The sequence below is a fragment of the Gallus gallus genome, chromosome 2 (genome assembly GCF_016699485.2).
Source record: "Gallus gallus isolate bGalGal1 chromosome 2, bGalGal1.mat.broiler.GRCg7b, whole genome shotgun sequence".
In the NCBI taxonomy this organism is placed as follows: Eukaryota; Metazoa; Chordata; class Aves; order Galliformes; family Phasianidae; genus Gallus; species Gallus gallus.
The window spans coordinates 43957449-43972104 of record NC_052533.1 but is presented as its reverse complement, the minus strand read 5'-3'; the positions used below and the strand labels follow the sequence as shown (position 1 = coordinate 43972104).

The 14656-nt window shown below is 41.5% G+C and overlaps 1 protein-coding gene across 5 annotated transcripts in view; it reads left to right on the top strand.

Annotated features, from left to right (window-relative positions):
• The window catches only part of MOBP (myelin-associated oligodendrocyte basic protein), a 206098-nt gene that overhangs the window by 142568 nt on the left and 48874 nt on the right, over positions 1-14656 (top strand). Inside the window, exon 1 of one of the 5 annotated variants that reach the window (XM_025147516.2) lies at positions 281-405. The exons of the other annotated variants lie outside the window; for them this stretch is intronic. The gene's annotated coding sequence lies outside the window, so the exon portion shown is untranslated. Of the gene's footprint in view, positions 1-280; positions 406-14656 lie in introns of those variants that run through there. 5 annotated transcript variants of the gene reach the window in all.

The window sequence follows — 14656 nt, the reverse complement described above, 5'->3', positions numbered from 1 at the left end:
TGTAGTGTCCTTCCCTATGCCTTGTAGCATGGAAATAGGTGTCTGGAAAAGTTGGATATTAGAATGGAGATTGATCTTCCATTAACACTCTGTAATACATGGCCTGAATCAACAGTATCTCAGCCATCGTTTTTGCTGGTGGCCTTGCTGTTCTCGTATCCTCGTGTATATTCCAGTGACTTGCATTAACTGATACGCATTGAATCTGCATGTATGAAGGTTAAATCAGAGATGTTAATTTTCCAGGTATGTTTTTACTGCTTTAGGGGAGGATGCATTTGAGCTTTCAAGAGTATGCAGAAATTTGTGCATTTATCTTCTGCTAGCAACAAAGCAAAACTGCTTTTACCCTAAACAGCATGCTGCGGGTGGATTCAGAGACACTGGGTCACAGAATGATGTCAGGTGAGGAAGCAGTTCCCTTTTCTCCTGCAGTCTTCTACTTTATGGAGCTTTCAGTTAACCTCGGTTTCAGCAGCTTTCAGTAAGCCTAAACCTACTGGTGGTGATTTTGTTTATAAAGGGAATCAAATTAAAAGCATTCAGCTAAGCAGACCTTAGCCTTGCTGCTGTGATGTCTCTGTGAATGCAGAGCATTTTTGATGACCTCAGCCAAAAATATTTCCAAAAAGCCTTGCTCTGTTGATAATTGGGCTCTTGAGCAGTTATGATCTTTTCTCAATGAGGAAACATGAGAAACTGTGAAGAAGCCCGTTGGTGTGAGCATGTAGGTTTCTGTGCCATTCAAAACCTTCTGAGAATAAAGCCAGCCAGTGTTTGGGCTGCAGGGAGCACAGACTTGCACAAAGGGATTTATACGGCCGGAGCTCGCTGAGGTACATGGTATGTATTTGTGGATCTTTGGCTGTGAAATGGCAATGTCTTATTTCCCTGATAAGTTTCTGAGCAAAGCAGTGTAGCTGTTGTAATAGAACTAGTGCTAAATAGATTTAATGCAGCTGAACACTCTTCAAGTTTATATCTGTTGTTACGTATTCAGCCATTTATAATTCTTGCCATATATCTTCACTAAGCAATCGGCACAATCCTTGGCTACAGGCTGTTTCCAAGTTCAGATGTGCTGCTTGTCTACTGGATTTGGAAGAAGATTGCACGCGTTGTCACACTGGCTTACTCGACCCTTTGATCTCATTCAGCGCTCTTCAAGCTTAGAGATTTAGAGAGTGTTGGTTTCCTTTTCTCTTCGGCACAAGTGTTTCGTATAAAATATTTAACCTGAACAAATTGCAGATTAGAAAACAGAGCTTTTACAAAAAATGTTTATGCCTCAGACAGAAGAGGGGTCAGCTTGAGTCAAAAATACCAGCTTTAGAGTCGGGCTATCTGAATTCCTTTCTCAACATGCTGTGTTTCCTAAGTAACTGGAAGCAAGCTTTTCGGTGCCTCAGTTTTTCACTTGTAAAATGGATTTAAAGGATGTTTAGCCATTTATTTTATTTACTTACTGGGGCTTTAGTCAGTTTTCTTTCAATGATCTTAAATGCTTTCAGATAATTGCATTATTGCCAGTGAGTCAACAAGTTTTGAATAGCCCTGATACATACACTATACTTACTGATTGTGAAGAGGAATGAAATTCTGAAGAAAAATGAAGCCTGAAGTAGAATATATGTAAAAAATTTCATTAGCTTCTTCACCAACTGTAGAATTGTGGCATTTGATCCCTCAAGAAATTAATTTGTTGAAAGATTAGGATATGGATCATAGATTGTATCACAGAATCCGGTAGTTGGCTCTGGGCTGAAAAATTCTTCTGTGACTACAAAAGAAGTTCTTGTTTTTAACTCTGTTTCTAGACATTTTTCTGAAAAATCATTTCTGTTCACCGCATGTGGTTTTATTTTAGTTATACTCAGTAAATAATCCTATTGCAGCTTGTGAAGCTTATTTTACTAATATAGTGGGTGGATTAGACATGTAAAATCCAAATATTTTAAAACAGAAGTACTAACCTGTCGTTACTCAGGGTATGATTCATTCTAGGAGTCAAATGTCCCTGAATGTAGATCCTTTCATTATTTTCCTTGATATGCTGAAAGTAAATAGATATTCCTAATGCTTTATATTGGCACGGCGTCTTTCTTTCGAGAGCAGGGAGAGAAGAAGAATCTGTTTTTTTCATCTTGCAATTTAAGTCAGGGTTTTTTTTCAGGGTTTTGTTTGCTTTTCCTGCTTCCCCGGTATTTCTACCCCCGGTGTACTCTTCTTCAGAAATGAACTTTGAAGAAAATAAGGATGTATTTTTCTATGAAAGCTCACCAGAACTAAAAGAGAACACAGGGAGGGTAAACATTCAAGTAGTCAACATACATCTTTCTTTTAATAGCTAGAAGATATAATAATATCTGTCATTCCACTTTTCATTACGCAGACTGCCCTGTACTGAACACTGAACTATCCTGTGTTCCATATATGTGACTTCTAATGTTTTTCTAGGTCCAAAATCATTTTTTACTTATTCTGCAGCATAGAATTTGTGTTAGTTAAAATGTTCGTACTATTTTTAAAACATGCCTATGAAGTGATAGGCATTGATTGAATTTTCTGGCCTTGGGTAGCGCTTCTCTATATCCCTGAGTCTTCTGATTTCCACTCTCCTTTTGTCATGTTCTGAGCAACTAGTCATTTGTTTGTTTGGCATCATTTTAAAGGCAGGCTGTCTTCTGCCTTGGGTGAAAACAAAGTGCAGTAGTTTGTCAGCCGTAATGTTTAATGTCAAATAATTTGGTCTCTTGTAAGACACTGGTATCCTCCAGCTTTTTCAGACCTATCCTATCTAGTGCATTGGAAGCTCCCATCTCAGTGCACTCCCACCAGTGCACATGCTCTTTCCAGTTGCAGAGTTCTCCTCCTCTTGCAGCACAATCCTGTGGCCAAGATGCAAATCAGTAATCTGCCAGGGTTGCCCCATAAAGCAACACTATCCAGGGAAACACTGTCCCTCTGCAGTGTGTGTCTGTCCCAGGATCCTGTGTGAATACATTTACCTCATGTCTTGTCCTCCTTGTGTGACCTGTGTGGAGCTTTCCTGTGCAATGGGACAGGAGAAAGTTGAGAGATCACTCTGCAGGAATTCACTGCAAAGCTGTGCATCATTTGCATGAAAGCATACTTGCACTGTCCATATCACCCTCCTTAAAAATTGGTCATTAAATTATTTTACCATGAATATGTATCTAGCAGAATCTACTTTAGTACCTGCCCTGTCTTTTTGAACAGGGCAAGTAAAGAATGGAATAGGCCGTGTAATAATGCTTTAGCATTTAATGTATTTGGCTTTTTCCTGTATTTCCAGGATTTGCTGGACAAGGGCTGGTGATTTCTCTTATTTTCATCTCCTAAAAGAAAGTCAGTACATTAATGGAGCAGCACATACACTGAAAACATCCTTAATGTACCACCTTCTACTGACTGCCTGCTCCAATACTCTCCAAATTTATCTCAGTAACGCAAGCAAAACATTTATCCCACCTTCATGTTTTCCTAAGGAAAAAAGGGAATGAAGAAAAAAGAATTACAAGAAACTTTCTCTTGCTGCTTGAGGGTTCCTCGACAGCTTTTTGACAGAAGTTCTGTGTATGTCAGAGAGAAATGATGTTTTAATGTATTTGTGTGAGATTCCTGCCTTAAGTGCACAGAGAGGCATGCGCACTGCCCTTTGTCTCTGAGCCACTAGGGCCCAGCAGCCAACTAGCAGCTAGTGCTGGGGATTGCTTCCCCACCTTAGAATCACAGAATATCCCAAGTTGGATGAGACCCATAAGGATCCTTGATTCCAACTCCTGTCTCCCAGACCACCCAGAATTCAAATCCTGCATCTGAGAGCATTTATGGGACAAGTTCAACTTGAGATGAGACCTACGTTCTCTTCCCTTTGATGAGAAGTGTGAATAGGTGGTATCCGGGGAATGACAAGTAGCTCTTGTTGGCCCTGACTCTCCCCACGGCCATCACACACAGGAGAGAGAGGTCTGTGTAGAGATGTCATCTGTTCCTTCTGTGGGGGCCTTCTCTACCATTATCAGGTGAGACCACAGCAGCGTTTTACGTGAAGATGTCCACTCTATACAGCCTTATATGTACATTGAGGCCCTCTGGTTCAGACCTAAGCAGTAGGGGTCCTGGTAGATGAGAAGCTGGACATGAGCCAGCAGTGTGCTCTTGCAGCCCGGAACGCCAACTGTGTTCTGGGCTGCATTGAAAGAGGAGTGGCCAGCAGGGAGAGGGAGGTGATTGTGTCCCTCTACTCAGCTCTTGTGAGGCCCCATCTGAAGTACTGCATCCAGGCCTGGGGCCCCCCGTACAGGAAGGATGTGGAGCTCTTGGAGCAGGTCCAGAGGAGGACCACTAAGATGATCAGAGGGCTGGAGCACCTCTCCTATGAGGAGTGGTTGAGGGAACTGGGCTTGTTTATCTTGGAGAAGAGAAGGTTCTGGGGAGACTTCATTGCAGCCTTCCAGTACTTGAAGAGAGCATATAAACAGGAGGGGGAATGGCTGTTTATGAGGGTGGATATTGATAGGACAAGGGGGAATAGTTTTAAACTGAGACGGGAGCTTTAGGTTGCATATTAGGAGGAAGTTTTTCACACAGAGGGTGGTGACACACTGGAACAGGTTGCCCAAGGAGGTTGTGGATGCCCCATGCCTGGAGGCATTCAAGGCCAGGCTGGATGTGGCTCTGGGCAGCCTGGTCTGGTGGTTGGCAACCCTGCACATAGCAGGGGGGTTGAAACTCGATGATCATTGTGGTCCTTTTCAACCCAGGCCATTCTATGATTTGGAAACACTGGCACGTGAGAATAGCTGGCCCTGAAGAGGATGGAAAGATTAATTGGCCTTTGAAGCTTTCTGATGCTTAGAGAAGTGAGTCCTGCTCTGGGCAGTAGATCTGTTTTACCCAAGAGCTATGAGCTGGGCCAGTTTTCAGAAACAGCTGTACTTCTCTGACAGTCTCGCTAATCTGTGCTTATAGGACTGCTTGTTTTTTTATTACTGCAATACAAGTATTTACACACACACACACACACACACACAGGAAAAAAAAATAGAGGGTTTCCTTTTTTCCATTTTTCATTATTCAAATAGCTGAAAATCCATACGAAAAGTACATTTGTGCATGTGCCCAGATGTAGAGCCTCCATTAGTGAGGCCAGCTGGGATTAAAGTCTCATTTGTATAATTTGTAAAGGCTTTGGAATTTTTCTACGGTTTTCAGCTGTAAGCTGGAATTTAGCTTTTGTCAGACTGCTGGGCAGCTTGCACAATAAAGCTTACAACTAAAAATATTCCCTGTGTGTCAGGGTAAACTACACCAGGGACAAACATGCATTTCAAATGTGGTGACTTCTGAGTTTGTTTGAAAAAATATGTGTTTTTCTAAAAAAGCATCCCGTGTGTGGTTTTAAGGCTTAATCAGAGAGCTCCACTGACAAGTAGCACAAAACAGAGAAGCAGACAGAGCATGGTAAGGCACACACTGTGTGCTCAGGCTGCTTACTGATGGGCAGCAGTGGCAGTGCCATTGCTCAGCATTCACCTCAGTGCTGACATGCCTGTGGTCCCCATGGGGAAGAGCTGCTGAGGTGCAGGTGTTGACTGAGATGACTTCCTGAGGCTGGCCAGTGCTTTGCATTCTAGGCCATTTTCCACTGTAATTCAAGGAAATCTTGCTTGGACTGTGCTGGGTATCTATCTGCACCATGTCAAGGGAGTGCAGCACGGCTCCATCTCATTCCTCCTCACTGCCATGGCGAAGTGGGTGGCGGGGAAATGCTTCCCTTACATCTTCCAGCTCAGAACTTAGAGAGATTGGAGTCTGGAGATGTTATGCTCCTGTCGAGTACATAATAAGTTACATATACTGCTGTATCTATAATGAAGCAGTGCGTTCAGCTGAACAGCATGTTTCTTAAGCCGTGCTCTGGCTTGTGGAGTTGAAAAGCTACAAATACATGTAATCTCAGGAAGGGGGTGGTAGAGTCACTGCACTTAATTCCCAGAAGATGATGGTACAGCCCAGCTTAGCATGACTTGGGCTTGTGGGTGAGATAACCACCGCGAAAGATGGGACCTGAAATCGCACCTCTTTGCTCCCCACCAAAGTTTTACATATTTGGGGCTTGTTTTAATTCTTTTTTATTTCCTGTTTTTTAATTTCTTTCTTTAAATAATCTTGAAATGAGCTCACCTTCCTCTTTGATTTTACCTGGCAATGATTCTCATCTCTGGCGGCGTTTCACAGCAGTTTGTTCACAGCTTTCTCCTGACACGAGAACAGAAACAGACCTTAACGCAGAGGATTGTTGTCTTTTTGGCGTTCTTGAGCTCTATATTAAAAGCCCTGCGTATTTTTCTAATCAGGATTACAGAATTAATTTGCATGGTTTATCCTCTGGTATTTTTTTCTGATGGAGTGGAGTTTGTATCTCTTTTGTGAAAATATTTATGCCACATCGACGTCGCTTTTGTTGTTGTTGTTCTGCTGTTTTTTAAGAATCTGTGGACTAAAAATGAAGTTTGCAGAAGGAAAATCCTTCACTTAGGTAATTTGAATAACTAATCAAACTTGCTTTATGTTCTGTTGTTTCCTTTGGTATCTGCTATGGTAATGGAAAACATTTCTCATGTCAGTGAATGCTGCGTTTGTTCATAGCCATTAATGTTCAGTTATATTTTGACTGAAAATACTTTCATTTCATTAACATAAATGCACAGTTCAATGACCAGATCTTTTTCTGAGAGTGTTTTGATGTATCTCTCTGCATTCTGAAATATATGTATATGAGTTTTTTGTTTGAATTTTCCTTCACTTCAGTGGATAAGTACAGAGGATAAATTCGTAATGTTTGCTGTAACAGCAGAGTAGGAAAAGGATGCTTGTCCGACTGAGAATTTGTGAATATCTGTAGCTCTTGTTGTTTCTTAAGAACAGCGGGGTGTATTATTTTGAGGCTCTGTCAGTGTGTATTTTTGTTCTTTTTGCCTCTCTTATCTTAGAAATTCAAACTAAAAATTACGTTGATGTATTGTAGCAAGTGGAAACAAATATAATGGGAAAAGACAGCAAATTGGTGTTCAGTATAGCTGTAATAACTTGCTTTGATTGCTTGACTTTTGGTTTAGCATGTCGTGTGCCTGTAAGTGTCATGAATTTGCTAATGATGCAGTATTGATTAATTCCTATCATTTACCTTAAAAAAAATCCAGTAAAAGATGATCAGGATTTGGAATTTCTTCCCTTTGAAAAATATTGAGATACTGAAATGTATTTTGCTGCACATTGAGATACGAAAAAACATACAATATTTCACACAAAATGAAATTTCTAGGGGAAAATGGTTTCAGATAAAGAGAAATATTTTCTTTTGCTTAAGAGGGAAAGTTTTGTCGTATGATGTTTTTATTTGTATTTTTATTATTTTATATGAAAATAAAGGGAGGTTGTAGTGAGCTGGGGGTTGGCCTCTTCACTCTTGTAACCAGTGATAGGACCAGAGGGAATGGCTTCAAGCTGCACCAGGCGAGGTTCAGGCTGGATGTTAGGAAATACTGCTTCTCTGAAAGGGTGGTCAGGCACTGCAATGGGCTGCCAGGGAGGTGGTGGAGTCACCGACCCTGGAGGTGTTCAAGGAACGTTTGGATGTTGTGTTGAGGGACGTGGCTTAGTGAGAACTATTGTTGGTAGGTGGGTGGTTGGACTGGGTGATCCTGTGGGTCTTTTCCAACCTTGGTGATTCCATGATTCTATGATTCTGTGAAAATCCTTTAGATTATACATACATATAAAAGCGTAAACTCATTTTGAAACCAAAATATCAGGGCTTTCCAACTTCACACAAGCATTTGGATTTGGGCTTGTTTCCGTTTAGTTTCAGATATCTAGTGGCCACTTATTTAATTTTCATTAATTCTCTCTGTAAAGATAAACCCTCTAATGAAAAGCTTAAAAGGAAAGCATTTGGCAGTGTGGCGGTGGTATGGTTTTCAGACATTGAAGGAAACTCCTGGAAGGGCTGAGAAATTAGGGTGGCATGTTCTTTGGCTCCATTTATGCTGCTGCAATGAGGATTACAAGCCATTTTTGGCCACTTAATAATTCACAGTCACTGCAGTAATGTTTAGAGCTCCTTACACACCAATATAGATGTGAGAGTAGGAGTAAGATGAGGAGAGACAGGTTTTTTATGTCCATGGAGAGAATCGATTTGGGTGTGACCATAAGCCTTCTTGGCAATGTCAGCCTTCATGGTTCTCTTATCCCAAAGAGCTGTTTTCTTGTTGATCAGACAATAGGTCAGCCAAGACTGGATTTCACTACAAAAGTGATGTTTTAGTCCAGTTGACAGCTAGTGAGGAGGTGTATCCTAAATGTCATTTCTGGAAGCATAATCCATGATTATCTATTTGAGGAAAAGGTAGAGTGAAAATACTCAGGACTTAGTTTGTCAGGATCTTGCTTTCTGAAAAGGTGGCAGTTTCAATGCTGCAAGTCTTGGCAAGACTTTGATAGATGAATGACTCACAGCATTGCACCACCCAGATTCAGTATCACCAAGGCATATCTGTTGATTGCCATCTCATCTCATCTGTAGGGTCTGCACTGTGGCAAGTTGTATTTTGACGCTTAGATTTGGCTTTCTTAAAAGAGGAAGTACAGCTAAAGCCTCAAATGACCAGTTCTGTGATTTGTGTTTAGGCAGAGATAAAGGCCACTTGGAGCTGGAGGATCTCTGGAAAATTAAAAAAAAATAGGAGCAATCAGGTGTATAGAAAACAAGATGTATGGGGAAACAGGATTATTTAGCCTTAATAAATGAGAGGAATAAGCATCGTAAGCTATCTTGTTTAAATAGAGACAAGGAAGATGTGACTTAAATGTTAGGAAAACCTTTCAACGTTAGGATAGAAGAACACCAATGTAAGGATGAGGTGCAGAGGTCAGCTCTGAATAAATAAGTGTCAGTCAGTGATGCTCCCTTTACAAAGCAAAAGTGGGCAAAGAATATTCACTAATGGCTGTTAAACATGGCAAACATCTTTGTAGACATGCTGCTATGGCAAAGGCTTATTAGCTCGTGCTGAGACACTGTCAGGAACTATACTGGGCTTGTCCTCTTACATCTTTCACTGCTGGTAGATGCCTGAAGAGAGGTCCTGACCCTACATAGGTCAATGCTTTAACTGCCGTTGACTCTCCACGGTCATGATATCAACTCCATGTTTACTGTCAGCAAAATTACAGTGGAGCACTGGGTTTGAGAACCCTCTTCTTCTTAAAATTTGACATTTATAACTGCTGTAGATTTTTACTTCTATTACCCTAAAACACGATGTACTTCATGGGGGCAGCAGGTCATGCTAATATACCAAACGCGTGTTCATTTGTGAGTCAGGTGTTCCTGACATACAGCCTTTCAGGGCGAGATATCCCAGTTAAAAGCTGACACATTCTAATCTCTTAGGTGTGTTTTCCTACTGAAGGATGGAACCCTAACTCCAGTTATATGCAGCACTGCCTCAGTCTTCTCCTCACCTGCTTCAAAAGACTGCCTGTGGAGAACAGACCTGAAAATGGTCCTCATAAAACTCACAACGTTCCATCATAAACCATAAACTTCATGCCCAAGTTAAGCCCAAACATATTTTTTCAGCCTGTCCACTTTCATATGAGAGGATTAAGTTTAAATGATGTGCAAAAAACAGTGAGCCTGACCTGTGCACAGCCACCACTTGTTCAAATCTTATCCTTTGCAGAAGTCTAAAAAGAAGGGTGTCTTTTTGCAGGTAGCCTCTTCAGTTCTGGGAAAAAGGAATTGAAAGACTGAAACCCAGAGGGGACCCAAACAGTTTCATAGGCAAAGTAAGTTAAATATGCAACTGGCTGCCAAAAAGAAAAAAGGATGTGGTGATGGAGGAATATGTATTTAGTCATGGGTGAGGTTAAATACTGGGAGATGGCAGCATGGGAGGTGTAAATGGTGAAAGAGTATAAATCTGAAGCAAAGGTGGTGTGTCAGGTTTGGCATTTCTCAGGAGAATGTGAAAATACAAGTGTTCTGAAGGGGTCACAGGAACCATCAGAGGGGCACAGCCAAGGTCACAACAGGTGTGTTCTGTTTACATCCAGCTTCCTTTGTTCTCAAGGGCTTGGCTTCAGCTGCACTCAGGAGCTCTGGGAGGTCAAAGTATGTCCCCGTATGGGAACTGTTGAATCACAGCCTGAACCTCTGATTGACCACCTGAGGCGAGCACTGAGTCAGCCGCAGGGGCACAGGTGAACGCAATTTCACCTGAGTGATCGGAAGGGGTAGAGCCAGGCTGCACCTCTCCTAGACCCCATTTAAGGGCTGACTCCCAACTAGGAAGGTTTTCTATCTGGAGATCACTTCTCTTGGAGCCCTTCCATGAGCTCTGGACATGGGTAAGCTCTTTGTTTCATTACTCCTTTATAAACACGATAATCTCTCTGGTCCTATCCATCTTTACCTTACAATCTGTATACCTTTTTGCTACACAGCCACTGAGCAAACTCCTCCATACTAACAAAGTTATTATCGCTACATGTGGCCGATGTTCAAACCAATCCAGGTAATGAATGTTAACAGTTGTTAACAAATATCTATCTGGAGAGTAGATGTCATCTCTGAGGAATGTTACTTTGCTTTTAAAGGGGCTACAACTTGCATCTCTTCTTTTTTCTTCTTTTTGATAATAATACATGGCTGAAATCTTGTTTTCTTAAGAGAGAAACAGCTGTACCTTCTCTATACGTATTTACAAAAAAAAAAAAAACAGGTATTTTGCTTCTGAAATTTATTTACTGAACTCAGTCTGGTGATCTTGTGGTTATTTTAACCACAGATGAGATGACTGAACTAGCACCAGGAACTTGGGTTGCGAATCTGTGGCACAGATAAATGCATATGAACTGGAGGAAGGGTTTGTAGTGGATTCTCTACTGGGGGAGTCTGAGAATTTTTTTTGTTAGCAGGCTTTGAAGTGTTGCCCCATGGAGAGATATTTATTTCTATGTGAACTTCAATTTCACTTCAAAACCAGCGCGTTACCTGCAGGTTTTCCTAAGCTGTTCTATTGTGTGTGTACTTTTACTGATGCTTTTTGCCTGTTTTGCATGCCAGCATTACGTAGTGTTGTGGCAGCATCCTACCCCAGTGCATGTATGGGGCATCCAGTGAAATAGGACACTGAAATGAAGGAAGGCATGTAGCTGCGGACTCAGTCATCACAAAGCACATACAGCAGTGAGCAGGCCTTAATGTTTCCCTCTGAAAAGTCACCCAGGCTTGGTTTAAAGAGCCCAGGAGTCCAAAGCTTTAGTACTTCTCTTAATAATCAAGGTTAGTTGAACTTGTTACAAGGTTTGGTTCTTATTACTTTCAGAAAGTATATCTAGGTTTTCTATATTAAAACCTACTGTCTTCTTCCCACTTGCAGTTCCTTGAATGCTGATTTCAAAGGTAAAGGAGACAGTGAACAAATTTGAGGGATGCACATGCACCTATATCTTGGAAAAATAAAAAGTCCTTTCTTTCCTCTGTACCTTAAACTATTATTGCTTACGTGTTGCACCACATGGGAATTTAAAAGCCAAAGTTGGGGCAGTGAACTTCTCAGTGAGTGGAGTGAAATAACATGTTATTAGGAAACACCTTACATGGGACAGTAGTGTAGGTTGACCTCACTGAGTTAACCTTCAGTGGACTGCAATAGGATCACTGTCCTGAATTCTCTGCTGTTGGCACAGGACGGAGATGTCTGCACTGTTCTCTATGGGTTGGGCGGTTTTTGTTCTTGGACAGATGCTTTGATTTCAGCTGGTCTCTCCTCTGCTGTTGTTTGAATTTTACTGGCTATTTTCCATAGCATTTGTTTTGCACTGCCTTAATCATTCCTGTGGCATACCTGCGCAGGTCAGAGTGCAGTGCTTTTGTGTATTGCAATGTCACGTGGATGCAGCCCTATGTGTCTGCACAGACCTCAATGCCTCATCTGAAATGTATCTGCTATGAGGACAGATAGAGTTGGAGTTGTTCAGCCTAGAAAAGAGAGAGCTCCAGGAAGATGTTATTGCTATTGAGAAAAGACAAGGAAATACTTTTTACCTGTCGTAACAGGACAAAGGGCAGTGGGTTTAAACTATAGAAAGAGTGTATTTAGGCTGGATGGAAGGAAGAAATGATTCTCTGTGGGGGAGATAAGACACTGTAACAGGCTGCCCAGAGAAGCTGTGGATGCCCCATCTCTTGAAGTACTCCAGGCCTGGATGGAAGGGGCTTTGGGCATCCTGGTCTAGTGGGAAGTGTTCCTGCAGAATGCCATTAAGAAGAGAAGAAATGAGATTTCAACTTCAAGCTTGGCAAAGAAATGACTTAAAAGCAGCATGTGGGGCCCAGTGTTTAGTAGGTGTTGTTCTTGAGGTGTGAACAAGCTGCCTTTCACATCCAGTGAATGTGGACAAATATAAAATCCATCTTTGGAGTGACACGAGCTTGGCCAAAGTTTGATGTTTGGAAGTTAATGTTTGGAGCTTTAGGAGGCTGTGGATTTTCAATTTCCTATTTTAAGCCGGTTTTCAGGGAACTGAGCATTGGGAGGATATGCATATGTACAACTTCTGTGTACTACAATAATGGTCCGTCCACAAGGGAAAGAACCTGAAGTCGTGTTCTTTAACCTAGAAGTACATTTGCTCTTTTTCTTCTAAAAGTGAAGGAGTAAATCAGTTACCAAACAACCTCCTCTGTGTTGAGCAGTGAATACTTGCATCATGAGTACAGCCTTTCATGTAACTTTCCTGTAATCATCACTAATAATGAGAGAGATGGTTCATGTCCCCACTCCCCAGCACAGCTGGTGTTCCACTTCTCTTCATGAGAAGCCTAAAAATTGAGTGGTTGGGTGGTGGAAGTGAGAAGCAGTATGGAATATTCCTGCTCGTAAAGATTTTGCATGAGATCCACTAAAAAAAGGGCTGGGGTTTTTCTGTTGTTAAAGCACAGGTGTCTTCTTAGCTTCACGCTTCCTGGTAAGTATTCCCCTGTGTCAAAAGCAGGTCAAAATATAACTCAGTAGCATGGCAATATTATATAATACAAGTGATGTCCTGAACATTTAAGGGTACTTAGAAATAGACGCAGCAGTCAGATGGAATAGTCTTTATGGCACAGAAATAAGGATAAATAAAATATCATAAGATAAATACAACCAGCATCCTGTAAGTGTGAACTTTCATTTTATGGAGAGAAGTTGTGCGCATTTTATTAGAGATAATAAGAGAAGCATTTCATTTTTACAATTTAATGCTAGCAGTGGTGTAGTCTTTCATTATTTGGGCCTCATGGAACTGCCTTTGCAGAATACAGCTTTAAAATATAGGTCAGCATTAAGGAATTTGGAAATAAGGAGAAAATGCTGCTTATCCTTTGAATGGGCCCTTTATTTTAGTATCTATAAGGAGAATTGCTCTCTTCTCCAAATCCTCTCTCCCCAGGAGGAATCAGCAGGCACGTTGTGACTTATTTGAAAGATAGGAGGCTGAAAAGCTTTACAAGAGCCATTGTAATCTCCTATGAAATATATGCAGGGCTGAAGCGTAGATTTGGAGTTGTTGGTGGCTTTTCAGCACATATGAGAGAAGGATGAGATGATTCGATTACTCACAAAGTGTTAATCCTGCAGAAATGGTCTCTTAGGGTACGGTTTGCTTTCATGGAAACAGTTCCTGCCTGTGGAGAAGGTAGGATCTCAAAGCACCAAAGAACTGTGGGTTTTAGAGAGGAAGTGGCCTCCACTCACAGATTCATAGTTGTGTTGTCTGCCAAACTCTACTCAGGACCTGGTCAGGCACCGTCACAGAGTCCTTGGTGGCACTGTTGCAGGAATTCAGACATCCTCTGTGTCACAGGCAGACCTGAGCATGCTTCCCACTGCTCTGCTTCATCAGGCCTTTAGGACATCACTGCTTAGTTTGTAAGGACATCTTTCAGAATAAAATGGAGTTTACCCCCTGTCAAACACAAGTGGTATTTGTAGAAATGTGACTGGTGGAGCTAATTTATCCCTTTGGGATATTACTGTGCAAATGGATAGTAAAGGTCTAATGTCTTTATCTGTCTGTAAACATCTCTCCTACATCTACTTGTGTATGGAAAAAACATGCTTCTGTTCCATATGTGCTTTTTTCTTCAGTTGTTACCCTCATTTGAGCAAGTAATGTAACTTTAAGACTTCACAGCTTGAATACGGCATGCTTCATCATTTCTAATTTCCCACCGATGGTGTTTGCTATTAGGCACTTTCCAGTGGCGACAGAGGAGTAGACCAGATCATGATGTTCTGCTTTACATGAATCACATACTCCTTTTTAAGTGTACTGACACTCAAAAAAGCAGAGGCTGACTGGAAGCACTTAGCTGGAGCCTCCTGCTCAGCATACTGGGTCACTATCAAGTATCTCTCGAGGGTCAGTGCTGGGTAAGAACTACACTTAGTGTGGCTAAGGGGGAGAGTGTATATCCTTGTGAAACGGTGCGTGCTGGATTTTCATGTGCTCCTCACTTCATAAAGAAAAGTCCAGAGTCTCTGAAGGAAAGGCTAATGGTTATAGTGAGGTG